The 14430-nt window shown below is 42.1% G+C and overlaps 1 pseudogene; it reads left to right on the plus strand.

The window, feature by feature from the left end:
• The first annotated feature begins 1502 nt into the window (after nt 1–1502).
• LOC124728775 lies at nt 1503–1620 on the plus strand (annotated as a pseudogene).
• Nucleotides 1621–14430: the final 12810 nt, after the last annotated feature.

Below are 14430 nucleotides of genomic sequence, written 5' to 3' on the forward strand. Positions count from 1 at the left end.
AATGTTGTTTACATATATGTCAATTATATGGGAGACCCTTATCCGACTGCGTATGTGATTCTTCACATTCTTATAATATATCTTGATATTTTTACCAGCATACAAACTCTGAACTGACCTTCTTAAATGATGAAGAATACCATACTCTCCTAAAATTAGCCGTAACTTCGTTCCCAGCACGCTGTCGAAGCTCTAAATCTACATGATTACTCTGAAGTTGACAATTAAGTGTCTCGCTGAAGGCTAATTAATTTCTCTACCGTTCCGTTCTGGAAGAGCGTGCGGGAAAAATGAAAACTTAAATCTTTCCGTGTGAGCTCTTATCTCTCTTACTTTATAATGATGATTATTTCACCCTATACAGGCCGGCGCCAACAAAATATTTTCGTACTTGAAGGAGGAAGCTGATATTTGAAATGTCATGCTAAGTTTCTGCCGCAAAGAAAAACGCCTTTGTTTTAATGATGGCCATCTTAATTCACGTGTCATATCTGTGACACTTTCCGCCCTATTTCGCGATAACGCAAAACGAGATGCCCTTCTTTGGACTTTAGCGAAGTCATCTGTCAATGTTATCGGATGCAAACCCCACTCCACAGAGCAATACTACAGAATAGGGCGGACAAGCTTAGTGTAAGTATTCTCTTTACTAGACGTCTTGCATTTTCTGAGTGTTCTGCCAGTGAATTTGCTTTCCTCACGACATTACCTATGTGATCTTTCGGAGGAAGGGAGGAGGACATTGGTGTTTAACGTCCCGTCGACAAAGAGATCAATAGAGATGGAGCGCAAGCTCGGATTAGCCCTTTGTTAATGGAACTACCGTGGTATTTGCCTGAAGCGATTTAGGGAAATCACGGAAAACCTAAATCAGGATGGCCGGACGCGGGTTTGAGCCGCCTTCCTCCTGAAGTAGTATGTGAATTACAATGGTCAGTTGGTTCATTTGGAGGAAGGGACCAAACACGAGGTTATCAGGCCGATCGGGTTAGGGAAAGATGAGGAAGGAAGTCGGCCGTGCCTTTTCAAAGAAACTATCCCCTCATTTGCCTGAAGCGATTTAGGGAAACTACGGAAAACCTAAATCAGGATGGCTGTACGCGGGTTTGAACCGTCGTCCTCCCGAATACAAATCCAGTGGGCTAAGCACTACGCCACTTCTCTCGGTGTTACATGATCTTCCCAATTTATGTTCTTTGTAATTGTAATTCCTAAGAATTTAGTTGAACTTACAGATCTTTTCATATTCCACAAAAGAGGTACACGCTGGGAGATTAAATTTTCTGTGCTTGTCTACTGTTCAGTTTATAGAGCTCCGCCAGTCTAGAGGAACATGGCCATTCTTCTATCATAGATTTATAAAATTTAGAATTCTTCCACATAGATTTATAAAGTTCAGAAGCTAAATCATAAAATTGTCGCTGGCATATTACGTAAGCTCCGTATTTAGTTCATCTTCTCCTGGACCCTTTCTGTTTCTCATGTTCCCTATTGCCTCACTGGGCAACGGCCTTGCCGCAGTGGATACACCGGTTCCCGTGAGATCACCGAAGTTAAGCGCTGTCGGGCATGGTCGGCACTTGGATGGGTGACCATCCAGGCCGCCATGCGGTGTTGCCATTTTTCGGGGTGCACTCAGCCTCATGATGCCAGTTGAGGAGCTACTCGACCGAATAGTAGCGGCTCCGGTCAAAGAAAACCATCATAACGACCGGTAGAGCGGTGTGCTGACCCCACACTCCTTCTAACAGCATCCTCCACTGAGGATGACACGGAGGTCGGATGGTCCCGGTAGGCCACTCGTGGCCTGACGACGGAGTGCTATTGCCTCACTGAAGGTACTATTCTTCCCTGAGCGTGACTGTGACGAGGTTGAGAGAGGCGCGCCCCGGAGTCGACCCGTGGGGAAAGTTGGGGAGCTGATCCGCCCGGCGGCGGCGGCGGCGGCGGCGGTTCGTCGTGGGCGGAGGGCGCTTGCTGCCCGCCGCCCGCTGCTAGGCCGGCAGGTGTGCGCGCCGACTTGCATGACCGGACCTGGCTGGTTAGCAGGGCGTGATGTATTCCGCTCTAAAAATGTGTTCTAATACAAAATAATGTGATGCTAATCTAAGCGGCGTACGTGCCGCCACTGCCGCCGCCGCCGCCCGCTGCCGTTACACAGCGCCGGTGGCTGCGGGGGCGTTTGTTTGTGATCCAGCGGCGGCCGCTCCGTGCTACGTGTATCACCCGTGTCCACGCTTCCTGATCAGCACACTGGCCGTAACGGAGAATCGCTGCGTGCTCGTTTGAGCGAGCCCCCACCACCCGTCTGCTGCACGTGCACGTGGAGGGAGACGTGCCCAGCACGGAAAGTCATCTACGAGACCTATTCGGAAAGAAATTCCCGATCGGTCGCGAAATGGAAACCACTATGAAAATCCGATGATGTGTTGCACTGATGAGTTGGGTAGTGTCTCCAGTATGCCCGTCGATGGCGGCACGTTGTTCTTTTCAATCCTGAGCGTACAGTGAGCACATAAATTGGAAACTTAAATTGAAAAGACCACACAGATAACATTGTGAGGAAGGTGAAACAAAGACTGCGCTTTGTTGGCAGAAAGAAGATGCGACAAACCCACTAAAGAGAGAGCCTACATTACACTTGTCCGTCATCTGCTGGAATATTGCTGCGCGGTATGGGATCCTTACCAGGTAGGGTTGACGGAGGACATCGGAAAATTGCGAAGAAAGGCAGCTCGTTTCGTGTCATCGCGCAATAGGGGTGAGAGTGTCACTGATATAACACACGAGTTGGGATGGCAGTCACTGAAACAAAGGCGGTTTTCTCTGCGGTGAGATCTATTTACGGAATTTCAATCACCAACTTTCTCTTCCGAATGCGAAAATGTTTTGTTGACACGCACCTACGCAGGAAGAAATGATCATCATAATAAAATAAGAGAAATGAGAGCTCGAACGGAAAGATTTAGGTGTTCCTTTTTCCCACGCGCCATTCGAGAGTGGAATGGTACAGAAGTAGTATGATAATGGTTCGATGAACCCACTGCCAGTCACTTAAGTGTGAATTGCAGAGGAACAATGTAGATGTAGGTGTAGATGCAGATAGAGGTGCCTAGAAAATAGTTTCCCGCCAAGCGTGAGGGCCTGGTGAAAGATTTCGCCTGATGTCGTGCAGCCCAGATAAGTTACCAGTCGTGCGTTTCATTCTTCAAGATAATTCTCGGCCGCACTCTGCAGGGGCAATGAAGATGCTCCTGCAGCGTTTTCTGCGGGAAGTGTTTGATCACCCACAGCACAGCCAGTAATTGGCTCGTCCTGAATTTCATCTCTGCTCGCATGAACTGCTGGCTGTGAAGACAACATTTTGTCATAGATAACGAACTGCAGACGAGCGTAGGGAATTGGCAGATAGCACAGAGAGCAGCTTTCTATGACGAGGGTATTGGAAAGTTGGTACAACGCTACGACAAATGTCTAACTTTGGGCAGCGACTATGTAGAGAAGTAGCTGTAAGTTGTAACTAAATATTGCAAATAAAACCTTTTCTGATTTTGACGGTGGTTTCCATTTCGCGACCAATCGTAACTTGCTTTCCGAATAGCCCTCGTATGTTAAGAACTGAATTATGCAATATACAGCTGTAACGATCGATTTCGGCTTAATATCAGACTATTATCTGGTCCAAAAAAGTGTCTCTGCTGTGCATTTGCGTAATTGGAGAACGGTTATCAGATTACATTGTTCCATCATTGATATCAGCAGCACCTACGTAACATTATGTCAATTTAACCAAATAGATGTTTAGCGTGGTATACTCATTACAGACCAAAATCGATCATATCTAATAAAATATATCGTTACAGCTTTGCAAAGCATAATGCAGTTGTTAACATTCATTAAAGCTGTACAACACCTCCAAAAATATTTATAACGTAATCTATCTTTCTACTGCAGCTGCTATAGTACTACGCCGGTGTCTTCATCCTCGGATACCACCCTTGATCAATGTTACCATCCCCCGTTCTGTTCAGCGCCAAGTTAACTACTGCTGATCGGCGTGCTGTTGTATTCACTAAATGATCTTGGTGCCAGTCAGCAACACGTGGCAGGAAGAGAACCCGCTACCATTGAAAGGTTTCTTGACTAGAAAGTTAGGAGAAATGCTGTTCTTGTTAACATGGTATTACAGATTTTGTATCTGATTCGTATTTCTCTCTTCGTGTGGATTTCAGGGTGTTTTTAAAAATTGAAGCGCTGTTTGTTCAGTTGTCGTAATCAAAACTTTCCCGTAACAAACTTCTACGATTAGCAGAGGGAACTGAGTAGATACTATTTTGAATTGGAACTCATGTCCGGAAACGTACCATTTCCGCTCTACAGTCCTACAAGGGGGTAGACATGATTCGGGGAGTGGGGGGGGGGGGGGAGAGGGGAAGGGGGAGGCTTACATCAGATCGTCTCGTTTCATTTGACGTCCATCCTACCTCTCTGACATGGTTAGTCTCATTCACACGTGTCTGTGAGTGTCAGTACAACATGATTAAGTACACGTTTGCTGAACACACCGACATGATCCTTCCGTAGGGCGAAGTTATGGTAATGGAAGAGATCGTTATCCACAACGTCCGACTCCATCGAATACTCTTTTCGCCACAATTACGCAACAGCTTCGAGACCTTCAGCAGGCGTGACTGTGATGTGACAATGAGACGCCGCACACCCGAATTGGAAATTTAACTGTAAAAAGTAGTGCGTTTCTTTTATGTTTCTTTGTTATTAATGAGTGGAACTGTCAAACAAGTGATTTACTGAGGCATCCTAATAAATAATGAATTACCGTACTTGTAAATGTAGTCGCGTTACCAACATGTTTTGAAATGACTGAAGCACGGAAACGGTAGGCTTCCAGACATGAGTTCCAGTCCAGACTAGTACCTAATCAGTCCCCTCTAAAAGTCCTGGAAGTTTGTGACGAGAATTTCCGAACACCCTGTATATTCACAACGTCGCAGGTTCAATGATGTCATTCATTCGTTTCTTTTCAACGAATGTACTACAGTTGTTGAAGAACAAATACGTTTCAGTACGAGGATTTTATAAGATGATGCAGTAAACCCCTCAGTAAATCAACTTTACTGGTATAAAATCTTTTATTTTTTACAAAGGTACCGGAATCCATCTAGCCGTCCATTATATAGCGAGAATTCTGCAGAACACAGAGACTGTTAAGCTCGTACGCCAGAATGAGATGGATGCTCGACCTGTGGGGTTTACTGAATCATTATCCTATTAACTTTTGTGGCACCTAATATGAAGAAATTCCTGGTCTTACATGACTTATATTTTTGACGCAGTATTATCTAAAGAAAACCTTAAAGTTGCATCCTCACTTGAATCTTAGGCACAGAAACTGTTATTCTTCCAGAAACTAGAAAATACTAGTTCATAATTGGCAGCAAGCCAAACTATAACCATGACGCCTGCCAAGGCGCTGGTGTGTTAAAACCTACCGCTATTCTAGTTACCTGCCTGTTTCCTTCTTATGAAGCAACTATAAAGTAGAAAAAAATACGTAGAAACCACCAGAGGTCGAATGAATACTGGATGAAATGTAGCACAAAAAGTTATCGTCATTGAAGCATAATACAAAAAAAGACTTATTAGTCTCAAAACTGGAACTTGAATAGCTATAATAAGTACGTGGGGAAAAATCCACTTCTCTTCGAAAACTGATGAGCAAAGGAAAAGGAAGGAGAAAAGAATGAAACTAGAGTAGTTTTCGGAATTTACATATTCAGTCACTGTTGTCTTCCGACGCTTCCACTCAGGTTATTCTGTGTTACTATAGTCATTGCAGATGGGTCGTCCAGAAGTTCATGTTGGAGCTGCAAAATCGAGAGGTCTTCAGATGTCCTTCGACGTCAGCGAGCACACACTGACCGCGCAGAAAATAGAAAGCTGAGCCGGACGAGCGGCATTAGTTCCGCTGAATCTCATTACACTTAATCAGGATTTCTCTTGTCGAAAGAAGGCGTTAAGTAGAACGTACACTTTGCCATATTTAATTTATAGCTGTCCATATGGGCGGACGGGTGCTTAACTGGCTTGAAATGCGTCAGACCAGGTCACGTAATCGTCAATTTCTCCCAGTTAGCGAGTTCCGATGCAAGTAATACGTTGGCTAAACTTTTGGACGCCCCTGTCACTAGTCCTTGGACCCAAAATGTTATATATGCACCTTCAAGGACAGGAACAAAAAATTTATTGGTTGAAAGAGAAAGGTTTCCCATGCTCCTCTGTCGCTAATGACTCAGCTATCGGCGATATTTTAAAATCTAACTCGCCTCTGTATCACTGAATAGGCCAAAGTGCAATTAATACTCATGTTGCTGGTGAACTATAGAAACGAAATTGAGCAATCAGTGATGATGACCTGGATTTGGAGTCCTGAAAGTTTTTAAAATGAGGTGCAATTTAGCAGAGTTGGTGTACTCATCCCGAGATATATTAATGTTTCAAGCTGCCGAAGAACAATCTAAATGAAGCTGTCTGGAACAGGTGCAAACTATGACAACGCACTTTTATACCAGCATACTAGAAATAAGAGAATCAGCTGCACCACACGGTGGCCTGTTATTGAGCTCATGGACAAAAGGAACAAATAGTGATTCAGCAAAGTGGATGCAGTTCTAGGCGCTACAGTCTGGAGCCGAGCGACCGCTACGGTCGCAGGTTCAAATCCTGCCTCGGGTATGGATGTATGTGATGTCCTTAGGTTAGTTAGGTTTAATTAGTTCTAAGTTCTAGGCGACTGATGACCTCAGAAGTTAAGTCGCATAGTGCTCAGAGCCATTTGAACCAAAGTGGATGCAATATAGCTGTTAGAAAATTCCGAAACCTATTTACAGGTAGAGAGGCGCTAGCAGATATCCATTCACTTTACTTCTCATTTTTTCAGAATACTTCTACGAGAACAGTTAAGCATGTGATTCATTCACTTGTTGTAGCGTTTAGTCGAAAAAAAGCGACGCATTTTACAAAGTAAGTGTCGAATGTGGAATTTGCTTTGCAGAGATTCCAAATCTTAAGAAGACTAAAATGGAACACACCAAACAAAATTCATTAAAGTTGTGGCTTTCCTGTTCTGTAGGATGTTCTGATGTTTCTTTGTGTGCCCACATGACAAATGTGGTTGGTAGTGTCAGAGATAAGATTAAATTTAGATGGATCAGACAGATGAGAACTCGAGGTATTCAGCATAAATAATTCTTTACAGTGGATCTACATTCATGCCTGCCAAATATAAACAATTTGTTAGCTACATTTGTTCCACCTCTGGAGAACTGCTAAAGGCATATGCGGTGAATTATATTGTAAAGAATCGTTCTAGTGAGAATTAAAGTGCTGGTTAATGAATCCTACGATGTGACATTTTAATGAGACCAAATGCTGCTCACCTGCTTACTATATTTTCCCCGTGTGTGGAGTCTTAAAAGATTTCCATCTAGAAACGTCCGTAGAATTTCCAATAATGTTAACTACACGTTTTATATTATCACTAACACCCAATTCGTCCTGCGAATAGTTAGTCTCGCGATTTCGGCGCCCCAAGAAATATTTCTTTAGCTAAAAAACTGTGGTCCAACAATCCTTTTGTTTGCCAGATTTTTCTGGTCTCAAGGTTTGTTTTTTTGATTCTTAGTAAACCCTATTACTTGGTGGAATTTTTGCTACTGTGTTTCTCTTGCATCTTTCTTCTTCACCTACTCTACCTCCGAAAGCAAAAATATATATCGTTCGACAGGATCTACGGAACACTGCAGATGTATCGCTTCTCAAGATGTCGGATGCTGGCAATGTTATGTTCAGGTCAAGCTTTTTAATAAAATAGTATATACACACAAGAAGCTGCTTATGACTCTTCAAAATATCGTAATTCCCGTGTGAATAATTGTGTTTCGTGCAAATGATGGCAGATTCGCTGTGTGTATGTTCAGGAGTCCCCAAAATGCATCACATTTGATTTGGGAACAAGTCAACTGGCGTTAATATTTCAAAAAGTTTCAATAACAAATGTTTGAATAAATTTTTACCAGATAATTGCCGCGTCAGATTCCTGGTTAACCCAAAACTCAACTACTTCCTCTGTTGTCGTCTCTCGTACTAATGTATCATGTGATACTTGTGTATTTAGTTAGCGAAATTATGTCATGGAGGCATACGAAGTCACCTGCCTTTTGTATGCGTTTATGTCGATGTCTGAGATGGACATGGAGGTATAATAAGGAGAGATTGAGCTACAGACTTGCGCTCTACAGATGCTCCAAAACATTAGCATACTGTTGTTTGCGATTGCTTTTTGTTTTAATTTCTGTTGCGTGCACGCAATAGTTGCTTTAAATAGTGAATGTTAGTACACCCATAAACGAAGCAAGCTGGCATTTTTTATCAAAAGACTTCCACCAGAAACTAATGTTTGGCGCAACTGAAATAGCTGACGTTGGATTTAAGTATGTGATGTCTTGACCTCTGTCAAGCTAATTCTCTGTACCCTTAATGCATCGAGCGCTCATCTCCATGCACCAGTAAAGTTATAATCGCTGTCCCAGATAAAACTGTTATAGTACACTCTGATCTCAATGCCTTATGCGATGACAGAATCACAATAGGTAGACGCGCGGGAAATATATTTTCATTTCCTCAAAGAAACACCACACAGCCTAGTAATAAGAGGTACGTTCTTAACGCTGACGACGGAGTAAGCTGTTGAAAGTTTGAGTTTAGTAACGAATATGATGTGGCAATAAATTAGAAACATATTTAACTAAGAATATTCCCAAGGAGGACTTCACTCAAAGGTGTATTGAGTGTTCCAACGGGAGCGAGTCAATTCAGAGGTATTGCGAAAGTCCAGTATTTCTAATGCAGCAAGTCTTTGCTCTGTCGCTCTGAAACTAAAGCGGAAGCAAACAGTTGTCCGACTAGATTGCTTTAATCTTTTTACTAACATCACTGGATTCGGTTCACTAGAAACAGTCACAGATCTGTCTGCATCGGTTACAGGAGTAACCCGTGCAACTTATCAGCAGAATTTAGCATGCTATGTCACAGGATACAAGACTTTCGTTGATAAGTTGGGAGCGTTAGCTCTTGTAACCTATACAATCTGACCTGATGGCGGTTTAGGTGAACAGAATTCAGTCACTTTCATGAAAAATAATTAAAGTACCCTAGCTAGACAACATAGTTTATTTTACAAGTGATGACAGAATGTCTCCGAATACGTCAGTCTTTGAAAAGTGCACGGCACACAGCATTTGGCAGACTTTTTTGAAATGGCCTAATGTATACAGAACGACTACTAGCAGTGACAGTTCACTGCACGAGCCCCTTCAATGTTCATGACGTATCGCTCGATGCAATTCTCCGTCGGAGAAGCCACGCGTACGTTAGTGAACGAACGTCGGATGCAGCGTTAGCCGGTCCCTGTTAAGCGACGTAAGTGGTCCGCTTGCGGCAAGAAGCTGCTCACGGTAATCTAAACTGTATCGTAATTCACAGATAGCCGCCTATTTACGGTTTCGGTTAAAATTTTAGGCGAAGATACTTTATCGCAGTGCTTTGTTAAATCAGAAAATGAGGGTTAATTACATGGCGCTATAAAGCAGAGCGCGGTCGTCGTCCCAGCCCCAGACATGGCGCGGACCGACGTCGAGATGGTACATATTCTTGTACCAGGACTGTCCACAGCTGGCTAACCACCTCTTATGTGCGACAGCGATATAACAGTCCCGATTACCATACCACTTACCTTCCCGAATATTTATGCCCGGCAGTATCAAAGGCATTTTAAAAAGCGATCAGCATTCAACATATTGACGCCCCTTACGCTCTGTGTTGAAAGGCTTCGTCACTCGCAGTGTATAATTTATATCACGCAAGCCGACTCGAAGAACAAGATATTGGAGTTTCATTAAGATCAGAAAAACAAGTTCATTTCGCATATACGGCGTATTTTTCTGACACACGCCGCGTTTAACTGCAGAAGTGATTGATAGCAAGATCGTTTTTTTTTCTAAGAAAAAGGTCTGAGTGAAATTTAGCGTTATTAACGCACGGGTAATAGGACACGCACCGTTAAGAAAAATGCACATTAGCCGATATAAATCGAAAATACACAAAAATTTAAAAAAAAGAATTGATGTACTAGATTGAAGGGAGGTCAATAAGCAGTAGTCGGTAAAGTTTTCAATCACCGAGAACATTGGCCACACGCAAACAGAAACTTTGAAACCAACTGGCCGTGATATAATTTGAGAATTACAGGCGCCGGGTCGTTGTGATTAAGCGTGGTCGCCTATCGCGTCGATCTGCTCTGTGGCTAGATTACTTGTAAATTAATTATCACAGAATGCGAGGAAATGGCCCTAGGAGAAAGAGATTTCGTAACGCGCCCTGTCCTTATCTGATGCATTGGCTTATTTCTTGTGCCGTCGTATATTATAAATGAAATCACGTCGTGATTGCTTTCTTACTGAAATGCAGTTTTCCTTTTGATAAATGCGAGCGAAATGCCGCTTTCACACCAGCAACTGCTGGAGCGAAACTACAATGAATCAGTGCCTGTACGTCGTCATATATAGATCGTCTGTGACTACACGGCTTGCAGAGAAATTCTGGTGCTTGTTTTCGTTTTTCTAGCAAAAACAGCAAACGACGGGGATTTTCAGGTCATAGCATTTATTATCTGAAATGTTACATTTCGAACGAGATGATGGCCACAAGAGCGGTACAATATCTATGCATTACCAATGCTAGATTTTTTTCCCTTTCTTCCGGATATTCCTGCACGTATCTCGTAATATCTTCTTCCAACGCTTCTTATATTAGCTGAAAAAATTACGCCTTCGTCCCACATAGTTCACCTATATCTCTTGTTTAACCTGTACTTTCATGTTTCCTTTTTCCTTCTCTTCATAACATATTTCTTCCCATGAGTAGCTGGATTCATTTTTAATGCCCAATCGCACCAAGGGCCGAGTTACTATTTAAAATGTACACCCTCCCGTAACGAAATGGGTTACCTAATTTCCTCGAACGGAGTAACGCAGGGACACATAACATTCAACGGAAAAATGTATGGTAAAACACTAGGATGACCAAAAACAGTCGCTGAGCAAATATATAATTTTTTACACTAGTTTCTTGCCAGAGGCCGTCCGGGATGGCCGAGCGGTTCTAGGCGCTACAGTCTGGAAGCGCGCGACCGCTCCGGTCGCAGGTTCGAATCCTACCTCGGGCATGGATGTGTGTGGTGTCCTTGGGTTAGTTGGGTTTAAGTAGTTCAAAATTATAGGGGACTGATGACCTCAGAAGCTAAGTCCCATAGTGCTCAAAGCCATTTGAACCATTTCTTGCCAGAATATTGAATTCATTTACTTAATACCTTCTAATGCTTGTATTGCGCTTTTCATATTTCGGGCTGCACATTCTTCCCTTGAAACGACAGAGACTAGAATGTAATTAAATTTTTAACTTTACTTTTTCTTTTTATGTATATTTTATTTCTTTGCATTCACGGGGGTTTTGCGCTGCTTTATTTCCATTTAGCATAAGTATTGGTGTTTTCTATAGTTTTTCTTATGACTGCAGGTAGAATGTGTGTAAATATTCGGCTTGTATATATGTACTTGCGTTCCTGCTCATACCTCTAAGAGAAATCTCGATTGTTACCTAAAAAAAAATGTTAACTCAGTTTTCCGTCGGTTCTATGAGTGCAGCATTATAATAAATGAAAAGCGCTGGTTTGCTTTGTTGTGCAGTATTACTTTTATACTGTTACGGGTTGTCAGCTTATAAGGCCGTCTTTAGACATTTACTATTGTCACTAAAGAAATTACAATGTTTGTAAACAGCATTGGAAAAGGCTACACATCTTGTAAGCCGAAAACCAGTTAACGCAATAAAAGTATTACTGCAGAACAAAAGCAAACTAACACTTTTCATTTATTAAAAAAATTATTATATTTTTTAAACACATTCTGCTTGGTTTGGATTTAGTGTTCACTTACCAATTATTCCGTTGTATGTATTCCTGACTTTTGGATCTTTTCCGTAATGATAAATGAAAAGCACCAGTTTGCTTTTGTTCCACAGTATCTTCCGTAATGCTTTATTTTCAGACTTACAGTAATGTGTCTCGTTTTATCATTCTATACTTCAAAAATGTCACACATGAGTCTTATTCTTTCTACACTACATGGCTACTGTACCTACGAAATGATGGGGTGGTGCCCTGTTGCCTTCTACATCGTAACTTTACTGCGACTCGTGTTCCGAACCTGTCAGTAAGCATTCAGTCACGACGACCATGTATTCTGCATTTTGCTGTTACTAATGGGATTGCTTCCGCCATCAGGAAAAAAGACCATTCCGCCTTCTCTGCAGTTGAGAATGTCATCCACTTCCGCCATTGCCCTAATAGCAGTTAATAAAAAACGTATGTAGGATATACCTCTTGCTCTTATTCAAAAATGAAAGCAAGAACCTTTTGTGTATTTATTCACACGCAGTGAATTCGATCATTAATCGGGGAAATGATTTTATATATCAGTTGTCGCATCTTTCACCTGCGCTTAAATTTTTAACAACTATATTGTACGAAAAGATATGAAAAAGAAAAACTAGGGGAAACCAGAGAAGAAAATAGTCGTCGATTTGTTGGCGGTAACAAAATTTCACAATGATGCAGAAATGCAGAATTTATCGCGGAACATTGCAGCGACAAGGAATAGTCGTTGTAAACTGATAGCCCATTCTTTTGCGTATTTCCTTCTCTGTTACACTTTAAAAGTCTCAACGTAAGTGATTCTACGTACGATATTCTCTTCCAGGTTTGTTGCCGTTCCCGACCTATTTGAAATACAGCATCTACTTCGATTCAGTTTCTTCGCAGTAGGTATTGTGCAGTCCAGGTGTGTTCATTGTAACATCTGTCACCATACTTTCCACTTGTATCGCATACATTGACATTTGTACTGGCATTAATTTGTCTAGCTGCTGCTGGCGGCGTTCGCTAATAACAGCGTGCGCAAGGAACGCGTTTATCCTCCGCGTTTCAGGCAGCTGGTGCTCCTTTCCCGGTCGCGTTGCCCAATCTAATTGACAGTTTGCAGTGACGGCCGTTTTATTACCGTTCGCATTCAGCTCAACACCGCGAAATCGCTTCAGGCGCAGATACGAACCCAGTTCCCGAGTCGAACTACTGTCTGCCGTAACTGGGCAGGGTGCTTGAGAAGCAGTGTTGCGTGATCAGAATCTTGTAATTATATAGGCTGCTCCTATTAGTAACGTGGGCCTACAGGGCATAAATTCGGTACGTTACATTTCAGTTGTCTGTTGACTCTTGTCTCCGACAGGTTGCTTCAAAACTAGCTGAGGCGAGCTACGTGACGCAGTGGTTAGGCGGTGGACTCGCATTCGGCAGGACAGCGGTTCAGATCTCCGTCCGCCCATCTATGTTTAACTTCCTCATAGTTGCCGTAAATCACTTAACACAAATTCCGGGATGTTTACTTCGAAAAGGACACGGCTGATTTCCTTCCCCATTCTTACCAAATTGGCGCTTGTACTCCGTTTATTGTTACATCGTTCTTGACGCGACGTTAAACTCTCATTTTACGTACTTATTTCAAATGTCGTATCTTGATTTTACAGAGAAACCTTAAAACATCTGTTGTCGGTATTTAATTTCTCTAGCGGTTTATTGCACGTCAGAGACTCCTTTCAACTGACATTGAAGGCAGAAAGAGATTTTTTCTCAAATGCTACAAACTTCAGTCTGTACAAAAGTTTGTAAAATGACAATAGTGTAGGCGCCATACGCAAAAATCGCCATTGTTACCTCTGTGTCCGTAATTTTTTATTTTTAGATTTCTGTAGACATGCTAAAAAAACTGCCTTTTTGCCACGTGCCGTTTACATGCGCACATTTCGCGCACTGACATACCCAGTGATTTCAAAATAGTTCCAGTTCTAAGATATCTCGGTAATACATTCATGAAAATAATAACAAAAATATTTCTCGTAAACACATCTATAGATGAAAGATACCTTCATGTGTGAGGAATAAATCAACTCAGTGATGAGAATTCCCACTATTTTACTACTGCATAATGGGTACTGTATTTTACGATGGCAGTTTATCATTTGTTGTCCTCGATGTGTACGACATTCTCTCTACCTTTTTTTTTCTCAAATCGTTCCAAATAAAAGTTATGAAAATTAGCTAGTCACGTAAATATTAACTAAAAACTCTAAACTCTTTCGTAGACACTAATTATTACTGTAGCATGAAACTGTTTTTAAGTCCCGCTAAATTACTGTTTGTGTTTTAAGTTCGCAGGTAACTGGAGATTTATAGTTACTAAT

The sequence above is a fragment of the Schistocerca piceifrons genome, chromosome 1 (assembly GCF_021461385.2).
Source record: "Schistocerca piceifrons isolate TAMUIC-IGC-003096 chromosome 1, iqSchPice1.1, whole genome shotgun sequence".
NCBI classification, from domain to species: domain Eukaryota; kingdom Metazoa; phylum Arthropoda; class Insecta; order Orthoptera; family Acrididae; genus Schistocerca; species Schistocerca piceifrons.